At 42.1% G+C, this 11,400-nt stretch overlaps 1 long non-coding RNA gene across 1 annotated transcript; it reads left to right on the top strand.

The window, feature by feature from the left end:
• The first annotated feature begins 9,854 nt into the window (after nucleotides 1–9,854).
• On the top strand, nucleotides 9,855–10,906 carry LOC133136445 (uncharacterized). The gene is made up of 3 exons (XR_009709527.1): nucleotides 9,855–9,979; nucleotides 10,512–10,623; nucleotides 10,711–10,906. It is a non-coding gene; the product is annotated as an uncharacterized LOC133136445 (long non-coding RNA).
• The last annotated feature ends 494 nt before the right edge of the window (nucleotides 10,907–11,400 follow it).

The raw sequence follows: 11,400 nt of genomic DNA, 5'->3' as shown, positions 1-11,400 counted from the left end.
GTTCTGTATTTTTGTGCATACTGTATTTACCAAGGGTGCCAGTAATTCTGGATCCCTCTGTATATACTGCATATAACAAAAGCTATGGGTTCTTTCCCCGGGCCTTTGCGTGTTTAGAGTCAGCCAGCTGTCCTCGGCCAAGTGGTGACCGCAATGTTTATTTATTAACACCTGGGAGAAGAAAAGAGTGGATCACTTGATAAAACTCCACTGGCCACAAAAGATAAATATTGGATATTTTGTCCACACACATGCAGACACAAAAAATACATAATCCCACAATACAATGCAAATACTGATGAACAATAAACAAATATTGAAAGCGTCCCACATGTTTGCACACAATGTTTAAACTTGTCTTCAGTTCCATGCTGTCAGGGAAGTTCCATGCTGTCAGTCCTTTGCCTACTTGGCTCATTTCTTTGTTCCTGATATTTTTGACAGACTGGTATGCATTCTTTTTGGATTAAATGTTTAAACATTTCTGCTGTCAGTTGGAAATCTTGTGGTACATGAATGAACAACAGGGTATCAGGCCCAGGACGCCATGCTAAATAATGCTGAAGACACATTTCATTTTTGTAAAATCATGACAAAAATGTGTTTTGCAATGCTTAAATCAAAACAGAAGACTGCATTTGGCGGCCTTGGAAGAAATCACCTGCCTGAGTGAATATTTCTGAGGAGGGGAATGAAAACAGCTTTGATTCCACAGCAGAGGGCATGTTCAGTGAGGAACTTCATCTCATTTCATATCAGCATCTAAAAACATTCAAAATACATTTCAAAAATATATATTTCATTATTATTCAATAAACTTAAATAAGGAGTAGGCCTGATTCTGAATAATAAATGTGGCATCTGAAATTGCGGAATGTGATTGACATGTTGATGGGAGTGAGGTATGAAAAGTTCAATAAGTGGGCCTCAATCCATGGATTAGCACACTACCGTGGGCTCCAGAATTATAAGCGCTCTTAATAAAAAGGCTAAGCCTTGTTAAGTCTGGTTAAGGAGCCCGGTCCGTCCTTCTGTCTGGAGAGTTTTTTTTGGTGTGTAAATGTTAAATCAAGAGCCACATTGTTGCTGTACTGTAGTTGAGAAGTTATCTTTTTGTTTTTGTGTGGTCATTTGTTTTGTTTGTATTTCTCATTGTACATATACTTTTCACTGTAAATATATTTTTTCACGGTTTGTACTTGGGAGCACTGTTAAATCCGTTGCACGAAAACTGCTATTGCAGCGGGGCCATATTTTTGTAGGATCTATGATTGCCTAAGACCATCCGGCCTACCCAAGAACACATACTGTATGATTTTCAGAATTTTCAAATTTGTTGGGATTAAATGGTAAATATGCCATAAACAGATTGCTATGCTAATTCCTCAACCACATTTGCATACAAATGTCTTGTGTGGGGTTCTTTTGACCCCTTGTAACTGTATAAAGCTTAGCTCAGATTTCTTTGCGGATGATTCTGGTGGCACTTTTCCATACAGGTGCCAAACTCACTAACTGTACCTTAGGCTTTGCGTATTTATGGATAAAGGGCTAGTCATTTTGCAAACAATAAGGCGACAATCAAAGTGTCAAAATATTTATATTACAATAATTGTGGGTTTATTTCAACTGTTGGGCTCAATTAGACCCCAAACCCAAAAGCGGTCATAAAATATTAACATGTTGGGAGGGTTAAGTAAAAACAACAACTATTGTCTGTAACGGCCATCTCAGTCTCCAGATTTAAATCCCATGAAAAACCTGTCATCTGTCAGATCTGTTGTTGTTTTTACTTAACCCTCCTAACACGTTAATATTTTATGACCGCTTTTGGAGAGGCGTATCCCAAGACTATCAATGATTCTTAAAATTTCTGCATGGGAGAACAGTCAGAAATTGCATCCATTCTCTAACCTTATCACAAAACACTCACAGCTGCCATCTTTGTGAGTATTTTTGGAAAATGTAATACTCTGTTGGAAAGTGAAGTTTATTTCACAAATGGTATTTATATATATTTTTTAGTTTACAATATTTTTTTGTGCTGTATTTTTGTGCAAACTGTATTTACCAAGGGTGCCAGTAATTCTGGATCCCTCTGTATATACTGCATATCGCAAAAGCTATGGGGTCTTTCCTCGGGCCTTTGCGTGTTTAGAGTCAGCTAGCTGTCCTCGGCCAAGTGGTGTTAATTTTTATTGATTATAAATTTATTTAGGAGAAGAAAAGAGTGACACTTGACAACTCCACTGGCCGCAAAAGATAAATATTCGATATCTTGTCCACACACATGCAGACGCAAACAAATACATAATCCCACAATACAATGCAAATACTGATGAACAATAAACAAATATTGAAAGCGTCCCACATGTTTGCACACAATGTTTAAACTTGTCTTCAGTTCCATGCTGTCAGGGAAGTGAGAGCAAAGGGGGAAAAAACTGTCCTTTGCCTACTTGGCTCATTTCTTTGTTCCTGATATTTTTGACAGACTGGTATGCATTCTTTTTGGATTAAATGTTTAAACATTTCTGCTGTCAGTTGGAAATCTTGTGGTACATGAATGAATAACAGGGTATCAGGCCCAGGACGCCATGCTAAATAATACTGAAGACACATTTCATTTTTGTAAAATCATTACAAAAATGTATTTTGCGATGCTTAAATCAAAACAGAAGACTCTGCATTTGGAGGCCTTGGAAGAAATCACTCACCTGAGTGAATATTTCTGAGGAGGGGAGTGAAAACAGCTTTGACTCCATAGCAGAGGGCATGTTCAGTGAGGAACTTCATCTCATTTCATATCAGCATCTAAAAACATTCAAAATACATTTCAAAAATATATATTTCATTATTATTCAATAAACGTAAATAAGGAGTAGGCCTGATTCTGAATAATAAATGTGGCATCTGAAATTGCGGAATGTGATTGACATGTTGATGGGAGTGAGGTATTAAAAGTTCAATAAGGTAGTAATTTGCACCTTTAAAGAACCATCATTTGTTAACCAATGGCGCATTTTTAAATGCCTGCTACAGAGCTTGTTTTGTTTGTTGTATCACAACACCTTAGTTCCTCAATTTACTGTACGAGCACATAATGCTTACGCTGGTCTGCCCGCTAGCAAGCGATTATGTAGCGATAGCTATTTAACGATAGCTAAAAGACCGGCGTTTTGCAACGATGTAGACGCACGTACAGGTCTAATGGTGTTTCTCAACACATTGTAGTGTGACTGTTGTTTTCGATTTGGACTGTGGCTTTACTTATGTGCAATGTGAAACCATAACAAGTGAATAAATGCAACATTTTTTCAATTCTGAGTCTGTCTCCTTTCGAAATCAGTATTTGCAACTCCTGCTTAACTGCGGTGGGTTTTCATTAGTTTCACACCCACACCCAGTGTAGCATAAGAACAACAGCTTGCTATTAGTTTAGCTCGCTAGCAGACAGACCGGCGTAAGCGTTGCAAAACGTGGAACGTTTTCACTTTTTTTCTTCAGACTAATTTGCGTAAACTCCCCGGGGTCTTTAGCCCCCGGTGGAAATGCAGGCTGAAGGAACCTTTTGTTCATTGCGTACTTGTTCCTGGGAGTTAAATTACCAGGAACTCCCGGTCGAAAAGAGGCACAAGTGTCCTTTTGGAGTGTCCACATGGCCTTTTTGGAAACCTGACAGGACACAGTTATGAAAAATACAATGCAGAATACTGATTTGTGATGGTATTGTCATCAAATTTGAACCAGAATTTGTCCAGTGTAGTGGCCCTATTGGATTTCTAAGCGCAGCCACCAGCATCTGTATCCACTGTTACTTTGTTTCAGTAATATTTAGAGCGATTCTGGAAATTCCTAGGGAGTGCCTTTCAGCAGAGGCCAGGATCATACCTGAAATAAAAAGGGTAGTCACCATTAAACTTTGGGTATTATATTTTCAGGCTTGTGTTAATAAGGAGGGGGCAACAGATGGGGTTAATGTGGAGCATCTGTGCATGTTTAATAGCATACTTTACTTATAAGCAGAAACAAACTACTGTGTCAGGGTTGGGAGGTAGTACCGGTCATGGTACTTTATTATTTTCACCTGGCTTTCATTAGTGCCAAGGGAGCCTACCTCCTAAAGGTATTAAAAGCCCTCTCTGACAATCGGTCGATGCTTTAGTGTTAACTGTTCGCTCTGACACCAAGCTGGTATGCACGCGGTAAGACTCTGTGTTTGTATGAGTCAGGTATCGTGCAGGTTCGGGTTTCTTCTCATTTAAAAAAATAATAAAAGGTAAGGAAGACGCTCAGCTTGTTGGTGCTGTGTGCACAGCTGACACCTTCCGAAAGGTTCTTTGTTTTTGGTTTCATTTTCAGCTCGTGTGAGCATACGGGTGAGGGACGTTGTCCCCGGTATATGTATTTTTGGTTTGTGTTTTCCTGAGCTGCGTCCCAAAGTTCTTTGTTTTCGTGCCTCGTGTTTTATACTAGGTTGTTCTTTTATTTTGTACCCGGTTTGGGGTAGGCAGTGCTCGTTTTAAGCACTGTTGGGTTGTTCGCCCTGGTTTTCAAGGGTCGCTTTATTTTCCGGTAGCCGTTTTTTGGGCTGTTCCTTTTTTTTTATTTTTTATTAAATTCTATCCGTTTTTTCCCTTTTTCTCCCAATTTGGTAGCCAATTGGACCCCGTCTGATTGAATTAGAGCTAGTATTAGATACGCCGCCCACACCCCGTCCCTCGGCGGCCAACGGGAGAGCGACACGCCTTCTTCAAGCCGTCTCGCCTCCCAAGCTGTAACCGTGAGTCCGAGGCGCCCGAGGTGCTTGTTTTTTTTAGGGTTTTTTTTTGCTGCAATCTACTAACCCTGCCAAGTCCCTCCCTCTGGAGCAGCGAGCCAATTATTGCTGCTCCACGTGAGCCGGCCAAACTTGGCTTTTGGCAGGACCGAGAATTGAACCCTCTCCAAGACATTTTCAGTTTTGTGGTGAACACGTACTGGCGACCTGTCCAGGGTGTATTCCTGCCTTTCGCCCAATGTATGCTGGGATAGGCTCCAGCCCCCTGCGACCCTGTTCAGGATAAGCGGGTTCAGATAATGGATGGATGGATGGATGGTGAACACGTTATAAGGGATTACCCTTAGTTGCTGGCTCTCCGCCAGTCCTCGACATTATAACTGACCATAATTAGTTCATATGCTGAACATTGACTTGCTCAACAGAAAGAAGGGCAAACAGGCGGAACACTGGTACAAATTATGGAGAACATTTCTTCATTGTTAATGATTTAAATGAAAATAGATTTAAAGAGGTTTAATTCTCTTTCAGCCTTAAATGACCCGCCTTCGTGGTCCTTTTAGTTTTAAATATAAATATGAAATGCAAAATGTGAAGGCAGTATTTTTTCTCTCTGCTTACAAAAAGAATGATGACACCAGTGAGGGAAAAGGCTCTGAAAATGGAGAGCTGACGAAGTCTTTCACATTGCGTGTCTGGACCAGATGTTTACCAACATTAAGCTCACTAGAACTGTCATGGTTTCTCACTGTCTACTCCTGAATATTCCTGTATTTACCAATCTAGACCTCTAGAGGGCTTGCCGGCTTAGCTCAGGAGGAATAATTGCCTCTCGCATGTGGAATGCAGGTATAATCATGGCTGATTGCAGTCACCTGCTTGAAGAGCTATTTAAGTCTCTTCCTGGCACTGCTCTGAGCTTTGGTGTTTCAGTTTAACACGTACACAGAGCCAGAAAGGTATTAAGATAGACAGTCAGAGAGTTTAGGACTGAATTGCTTTTATTCTCAAGAAGCATTCAGTTGGAATTTAGAAATTAGAAATTAGAAATGGAGAATTTTAGGGACGAGGAGTTCTCCGACTCTGACCCTTTTGGGGAGGTTACGCCCTTAGGTCCATCAGGAAAAGAGGGGGAGCGCTCACCTTCCCATTGCCAGCAAATGTTCCCCATGAATACATTGATTTAGCGGAGGTATTCAGTAAACAGCGTGCCACTGTTTTACCACCCTACTGGCCATATGACTGTGCAATAAATCTATATCCAGGTACAGTGCCTCCTGGGGGCTCATTATACTCTTTATCCATCCCTGACCGCAACGCAATGAAAGAGTATATTAAGGAAGCACTGGCCAACGGGTTTATTAGACCTTCCACCTCACTGGCAGGCGCCGGCTTCTTTTTTGTGGGGAAAAAAGATGGAGGGCTAAGGCCCTGTATTGACTACCGGGGACTGAACAGCATCACCATAAAGAACCGGTACCCCCTTCCCATGATGAACTTGGCATTCGAACGGCTGCAGGGGGCATCCGTGTTCTGAACTAGACCACCGCAACGCCTACAACGCATCAGGGAGGGGGATGAGTGGAAGACCGCTTTTAACACCCACAGCGGCCACTACGAGTACTTGGTGATGCTGTTCGGGGCTCAGTAACGCCCCTTCCGTCTTCCAGGCACTTGTTAATGACGTGCTCAGAGAGATGTTGCTTTGTATTTGTATATCTGGACGATATATTGATCTTCTCCAAATCTCATGCTGAGCACGACAATCACGTAAAACAAGTCCTGCCTGCTGGATGCACGCCTATTTGTGAAGGCAGAGAAGTGCGTGTTCCACACCACATCTGTCTCCTTTCTGGGGTTCATCATATCTGAGGGGCTTTTCACCGAGCTGAAGCTCTCTGAACCGATTTTAATAACCCCAAACCCCTCCCTCCCCTTTATTGTGGAGGTCGATGCCTCGGAGCAGGGGGCAGGAGCTGTTCTGTCCCAGCAGTCACCTCTCGATGGGAAAGTACACCCTTGTGCGTATTTTTCCCGGGCACTTTCACCAGCTAACAGGAATTACCCCGTAGGGGACAGAGAACTGCTGGTGGTCAAGCTGGCACTGGAGGAGTGGCGACACTGATTAGAGGTGGCTGAGCACCCATTTATGGTCTGGAGAGACCATAAAAACTTAGAATACATCCAGGGTGCTCAGAAGAAGAATTCAAGACAGGCTCGGTGGTCGCTATTCTTCTCGAGATTCAACTTCCTTCTGGACTACCGTCCAGGCTCTAAAAACCTGAATCCGGATGCTCTCTCCCGACTATGATGGGGCAGAGGAGGAGCGTCCTCCTGCACCGATTGTCCCAACCACCCAAATAATGGCTCCAGTGTCATGGGGTAAAGAGTCTGTTGTGCGGGAGGCACAACATCTGGAGCCAGGTCTGGGGGGTGACCCTCCGGTTCGTCTGTTCGTCCCCAAGAAGGTACGGGCTCCGGTCTTTCAGTGGGGTCCATCGTACCCAGGAGTTCCTGAGCAGGCGGTTCTGGTGGCCAGGGATGAACAAGGATGTGCGGGAGTTTGTTTTAGCGTGTGCAGTGTGTGCCCGCAACAAGGGGTCACACTGGTCCCCACCCGGTCTTCTCAGACCCTTGCCTGTCCCTAGCCGTCCTTGGAGTCACATTGCAATGGATTTTGTGACTGGTCTGCAAATATCAGACGGACACACAACAATCATGGTGATTGTGGATCGTTTTTCTAAGGCGGCCCACTTTGTTCCCCTTCTGAAGCTACCGTCAGCTCCCGAGACTGCCCGACTGGTGGTGGACCATGTTTTTCGGATACACGGCCTTCCAACGGACTTGGTGTCTGATCGTGGTCCCCAGTTTACGGCACGGTTTTGGCGTGCTTTTTGTACCCTCCTTGGTGCTATGGCAAGCCTCTCTTCTGGGTTCCACCCAGAGACCAATAGCCAGACTGAACGCATTAACCAGTCTTTGGAGAGCACGCTTCGGTGCCTGGCCTCTGCCAATCCCTCCTCCTGGAGCCGTCAACTCGCCTGGGCGGAGTATGCGCACAACGCCCTGCGCAACGCTTCCTCAGGCCTTTCTCCGTTCGAGGCTCAGTTTGGGTATCAACCGCCACTGTTCCCCAAACATGAGAGAGATGCTGGGGTGCCATCTGCCGCGTATTTCGTTTGGCATTGTAGGGCCACCTGGAGGAGAGCACGAGCGGCTCTCCTGCGTTCGTCTGCCCACCAGAAGGCACTGGCAGATCAACATCGCCGCCCAGCGCCTTCCTACCAGGTGGGGCAACGGGTGTGGCTAGCTACCAAAGAATTGCCACTGCGGGTAGTGTCCCAGAAACTCGCTCCCCGGTATATTGGGCCTTTTAAGATCACACACCGGATCAACCCGGTCACGGTGCGCCTTCAGCTACCACGCACCATGAGAGTGCACCCTACTTTCCATGTGTCCCGACTCAAGCCAGTGCTCACCAGTGTTTTGGCGCCGGCGGAGACACCACCACCGCCCCCACGGATCGTGGGCGGCCAGCCAGCGTACACCGTGCGCCGCACTGTCAAATGACGTTGTTCCTCCAAAACAATGTTTGGAATGGCCCGTTATACTTAGCAATTCAGAAGGAAATATATTTAATAACAATGTGTGAAACAATGACTTCCCTTCTCCCTTATTGAAGGACAATTAATGTTTTTTCACAGAATGAACAAATGATCTAATTATACTCCACACTGCTATTATTTTGAACACGTCTCTTTCAATGAAAGAGTCAATTACTCAGAACAAGCAGTGTGCATGTCATGACAGTTGGGTCTGTTGTTTTTCTATTACACTACTACATCTACAAGTAAATTATTTGCCATGCAGAAATATCACTACTACTAATAACAGTGGTTCATCTGATCTATTTTTTTTTAACACAACTGTACAACTAGAAATTTAAACCTAATCCCTACTTTGTGTAAAGTAATTCCTAAAATAGCCGAAAGATCTATCTGAAAGATTGGGAAACTTCATGAATTGAGCGTAGTAGCTATAAGCTAGCTGCGCATTCCCCGAGATAACTTAAATTTGCATGATGAGACTGACATGTTGGGCACTTGTACTTTAATATTCAGCAAGCTGAAATACAGAAAATAACCAACCTTCTCTCTGGGTACAGGGTTAAATTACTCCAGTCATAAAATGAAAAAAATGAAAACATTGATAGCAAGTCAATTGTTAGAGACTCATACATATAAACCAAAACACAGTTAAAGCAGTCCAAATACTAGTCCAAGTCATCAATTTTGCCATCATATTAGGCCTATTTGACACATGACATTTGAAGGGCACAAGAAGCAAATAGCAGTTTGTTGTTTAAACGTGCATGATTGGGCAATACAGAAATGTCACTGTATACAGTATGACATGATTTTGGTTTATGGAACTTAGCAAAGATGTAGCGTAAGAATGAAGGGTGCAACCAAACAAAGACACAAAATTAGCTTCAAACTAACTAGTTACAACATAACATTTAGTATTGACTTTACACCCTAACTTGCGATCAAACTTATGAGCAGCCTGTTTCAACAGTGTAACATATCTAAAAGATCACAGCTCAGATTATTTGCGCAATGGTAACCAAACGCAAGTGACTGTTTCAAACAGATGCAGTTGTCATTTCCCCTTCCGTCACTGTTAAAAATAGCAAATGACCATGAAAATCAACTCCATCCATTCATTTTGTCTTGATTGATTGTTTTAATTCTGTGTTTTGTCAATTGTTTTTATCTTTTTTTTTTTTATGTAAGCACTGTATTCTTTAAAAAGAAGGCACTGATCCCTTAATGTGTCTGAGTACTAAATAGCAAAGATTAAATTAATAAAATTGTGACTGCACATTTTTACAAAACCGCTGATTTGAATGAATTTCCATCAGTGTTGTTTTTATTATCAAAAGAGCATAGTTAACCTGTGTTAACCATAGTTAAACTGCACAGATTCCCATCTCTGTGACCTGTCTGTCTCATGGTAGATACTCAATATGATACATTATATACATTAAATCTCATCTCCCTTGTCCCATTGCAGAGATACTGTGTTGGACAAGGAGGACACCTGGCCTCAGTGCACGGCCAAGTGGAATATACATTTCTCCAGAAGCTCACTAAGACCACCCGTCCATTCTGGATAGGACTGACAGACTGTCAGAGGGTATAATGATTAATGAAGGCAGCTTTACACTCACTAGCCAGCAGTACACAACTTGAGAATCAAAGGAATCAATAAGAAACTGATACAGCCAACCCTGACACTATTACAAATTCACATTGTGCCAAATAAGACAATTTATTTCACAATGAAACAAGACATAATGACAAGAAATAATAATGGAAGATTCTATTAATATAATAAATTTAAAGTAAATAATTGTGCACTTTCCACTTCACAGTCAAACATGAGATGTTATTCTGACATTGCTGAATTACATTTTACATTTAATTTAACAGTAGAAAAGACATTCAAGCACAAACACAAAATATCCAATTTTATATAAACTTAAAATCAAGACTACATTACAGACAAAGTAAGCTTTTTAATGACAATAATAATTGCTTTAAAAATCCATTATCGTTATTCTATTGCCATCGAAGAAGTAAAAATGTAATGTTTTAAGATAAGACTGCATTCGCACACACTAGTACTGTCTTCAACACAAGCACAAACCTTTGTCGTCCCTGTTCAGGAGGGTTACTGGATTTGGTCAGATGGATCTAAACTGGACTTTAACTACTGGAATATTTGGGAACCCAACAATTTGAATAGAAACGAAGACTGTGTGCATGCAAACTGGCCTGGTAAGCATACAGTAAGTAAACTCCATATTACTGCTGAGTGGATTTGACTGGACTTACTCACTTTTCACTCTTGTGTTGTAACCACAGTGCAGAAAAAGTGGAATGATGTCCCCTGCTCAAATCGGTACAGATTTGTCTGTGCCAAGCTTCATGAAGGAGAGAAGTGAGTTGCTGGCGATGACAAGAAAAGCAGCTCTGACCAGTCAGAAGCATGCGTCTTTAAAGCTTTGATTTTTCATCCTTGATTAGTTATCTCTGTTACCTCTGTTCCTCAAATAAAGCCTTCCTCAGCATGTTATTCAAGTGTCAAGGTCATATTTCTCAGGTAATTTGTGGTCAGTATCACGGTCTGTTTTCACTCTCCAGCAGGAACCACCAGGTTACTGATAATATTCTCCACATACACACATACAGAATTGTTGGCACTGCGTATAATAAACAACATGGTTAATGATCTATATATGCTATGTTGAAACTATATTGGAAAATGATATACTTTTATTTCAATACATTTACTCTCATGTTTCAATGTTTTTATTTGGGAACCTCATTTTGTCTGAAAGCCACAAGTGCCAAAATCATTTGCACTCCTAACAATTCTTGTAAATGAAATTTTCAATACAATTCTATTATGTGTCATTCCCTTTGTCAACCATCAGCATGGGAAAGGCCATGACCATCATAAGTCTGGCAATGGGTACAAAAAAAATACATGAACGGCAAAACATACCACTGCACTGTGAGGGCAATGACATACCACTGCACTGTGAGGGCAAT

This window comes from Conger conger, chromosome 9 (assembly GCF_963514075.1).
Source record: "Conger conger chromosome 9, fConCon1.1, whole genome shotgun sequence".
NCBI lineage: Eukaryota > Metazoa > Chordata > Actinopteri > Anguilliformes > Congridae > Conger > Conger conger.
This window is presented reverse-complemented; position numbering and strand designations above follow the sequence as displayed.